Source organism: Mytilus trossulus, unplaced genomic scaffold (genome assembly GCF_036588685.1).
Source record: "Mytilus trossulus isolate FHL-02 unplaced genomic scaffold, PNRI_Mtr1.1.1.hap1 h1tg001011l__unscaffolded, whole genome shotgun sequence".
Taxonomy (NCBI): domain Eukaryota; kingdom Metazoa; phylum Mollusca; class Bivalvia; order Mytilida; family Mytilidae; genus Mytilus; species Mytilus trossulus.
The window spans coordinates 9,357-12,500 of NW_026963596.1; positions in this window are offsets into that span (position 1 = coordinate 9,357).

The following is a 3,144-nucleotide window of genomic DNA, read 5'->3' on the forward strand; positions in this document are numbered from 1 at the left end:
CGAGAGACCCGCGGTAGCCTGTCCGCATCTTACGTGCGGCTTCCCGATGAACATTTCAGCCTTGTAAATTTTTTTTTACCGAGGGTACAGTTAGACGGCCTCGATGGTCGAGAGACCCGCAATAGCCTGCCTGCGTCTAACGTACGGCTTCCCGATGAACATTTCAGCCTTGTAAATTTTTTTTTACCGAGGGTACAGTTAGACGGCCTCGATGGTCGAGAGACCCGCAGTAGCCTGCCTGCGTCTAACGTACGGCTTCCCGATGAACATTTCAGCCTTGTAAAATTTTTTTTACCGCGGGTACAGTTAGACGGCTTCGATGGTCGAGAGACCCGCGGTAGCCTGCCTGCGTCTAACGTGCGGCTTCCCGATGAAAATTTCACCCTTCTAAAATTTTTTTACCGAGGGTATAGTTTGACGGCCTCGATGTGTCGAGAGACCCACGGTAGCCTGCCTGCGTCTATCGTGCGGCTTCCCGATGAACATTTCAGCCTTGTAAATTTTTTTTTACCGAGGGTACAGTTAGACGGCCTCGATGGTCGAGAGACCCGCAATAGCCTGCCTGCGTCTAACGTACGGCTTCCCGATGAACATTTCAGCCTTGTAAATTTTTTTTTACCGAGGGTACAGTTAGACGGCCTCGATGGTCGAGAGACCCGCAGTAGCCTGCCTGCGTCTAACGTACGGCTTCCCGATGAACATTTCAGCCTTGTAAAATTTTTTTTACCGCGGGTACAGTTAGACGGCTTCGATGGTCGAGAGACCCGCGGTAGCCTGCCTGCGTCTAACGTGCGGCTTCCCGATGAAAATTTCACCCTTCTAAAATTTTTTTACCGAGGGTATAGTTTGACGGCCTCGATGTGTCGAGAGACCCACGGTAGCCTGCCTGCGTCTATCGTGCGGCTTCCCGATGAACATTTCAGCCTTGTAAATTTTTTTTTACCGAGGGTACAGTCAGACGGCCTCGATGGTCGAGAGACCCGCAGTAGCTTGCCTGCGTCTAACGTACGGCTTCCCGATGAACATTTCAGCCTTGTAAATTTTTTTTTACCGAGGGTACAGTTAGACGGCCTCGATGGTCGAGAGACCCGCAATAGCCTGCCTGCGTCTAACGTACGGCTTCCCGATGAACATTTCAGCCTTGTAAATTTTTTTTTACCGAGGGTACAGTTAGACGGCCTCGATGGTCGAGAGACCCGCAGTAGCCTGCCTGCGTCTAACGTACGGCTTCCCGATGAACATTTCAGCCTTGTAAATTTTTTTTTACCGAGGGTACAGTTAGACGGCTTCGATGGTCGAGAGACCCGCGCGTAGCCTGCCTCGTCTAACGTGCGGCTTCTTGATGAACATTTCAGCCTTGTAAATTTTTTGTTCCGAGGGTACAGTTAGACGGCCTCGATGGTCGAGAGACCCGCGGTAGCCTGCCTGCGTCTAACGTGCGGCTTCCCGATGAATATTTCACCCTCGTAAAATTTTTTTACCGAGGGTATAGTTTGAAGGCCTCGATGGTCGAGAGACCCGCGGTAGCCTGTCCGCATCTAACGTGCGGCTTACCGATGAAAATTTCACCCTCGTAAAATTTTTTTTACCGAGGGTATAGTTTGACGGCCTCGATGGTCGAGAGATCCGCGGTAGCCTGTCCGCGTCTAACGTGCGACACCGCGATGAAAATTTCACCCTCGTAAAAAATTTTTACCGAGGGTATAGTTTGAAGGCCTCGATGGTCGAGAGACCCGCGGTAGCCTGTCCGCATCTAACGTGCGGCTTACCGATGAAAATTTCACCCTCGTAAATTTTTTTTTACCGAGGGTATAGTTTGACGGCCTCGATGGTCGAGAGACCCGCGGTAGCCTGCCTGCGGTCTAACGTGCGGCTGCCCGATGAAAATTTCACCCTCGTAAAATTTTTTTACCGAGGGTATAGTTTGAAGGCCTCGATGGTCGAGAGACCCGCGGTAGCCTGTCCGCGTCTAACGTGCGACACCGCGATGAAAATTTCACCCTCGTAAAAAATTTTTACCGAGGGTATACTTTGCCGGCCTGGATGATCGACAGACCCGCGATAGCCTGTCCGCGTCCAACGTGCGACACCACGATGAAAATTTCACCCTCGTAAAATTTTTTTACCGAGGGTATACTTTGCCGGCCTGGATGATCGAGAGACCCGCGGTAGCCTGTCCGCGTCTAACGTGCGACACCACGATGAGAATTTCACCCTCGTAAAATTTTTTTACCGAGGGTATAGTTTGAAGGCCTCGATGGTCGAGAGACCCGCGGTAGCCTGTCCGCGTCTAACGTGCGACACCACGATGAGAATTTCACCCTCGTAAATTTTTTTTACCGAGGGTATAGTTTGAAGGCCTCGATGGTCGAGAGACCCGCGGTAGCCTGTCCGCGTCTAACGTGCGACACCACGATGAGAATTTCACCCTCGTAAAATTTTTTTACCGAGGGTATAGTTTGAAGGCCTCGATGGTCGAGAGACCCGCGGTAGCCTGTCCGCATCTAACGTGCGGCTTACCGATGAAAATTTCACCCTCGTAAATTTTTTTTTACCGAGGGTATAGTTTGACGGCCTCGATGGTCGAGAGACCCGCGGTAGCCTGCCTGCGTCTAACGTGCGGCTGCCCGATGAAAATTTCACCCTCGTAAAAAATTTTTACCGAGGGTATAGTTTGAAGGCCTCGATGGTCGAGAGACCCGCGGTAGCCTGTCCGCGTCTAACGTGCGACACCACGATGAAAATTTCACCCTCGTAAATTTTTTTTACCGAGGGTATAGTTTGCCGGCCTCGATGATCGAGAGACCCGCGGTAGCCTGTCCGCGTCTAACGTGCGACACCGCGATGAAAATTTCACCCTCGTAAAAAAATTTTACCGAGGGTATAGTTTGCCGGCCTGGATGATCGACAGACCCGCGGTAGCCTGTCCGCGTCCAACGTGCGACACCACGATGAAAATTTCACCCTCGTAAAAAATTTTTACCGAGGGTATAGTTTGCCGGCCTGGATGATCGAGAGACCCGCGGTAGCCTGTCCGCGTCTAACGTGCGACACCACGATGAGAATTTCACCCTCGTAAAATTTTTTTACCGAGGGTATAGTTTGAAGGCCTCGATGGTCGAGAGACCCGCGGTAGCCTGTCCG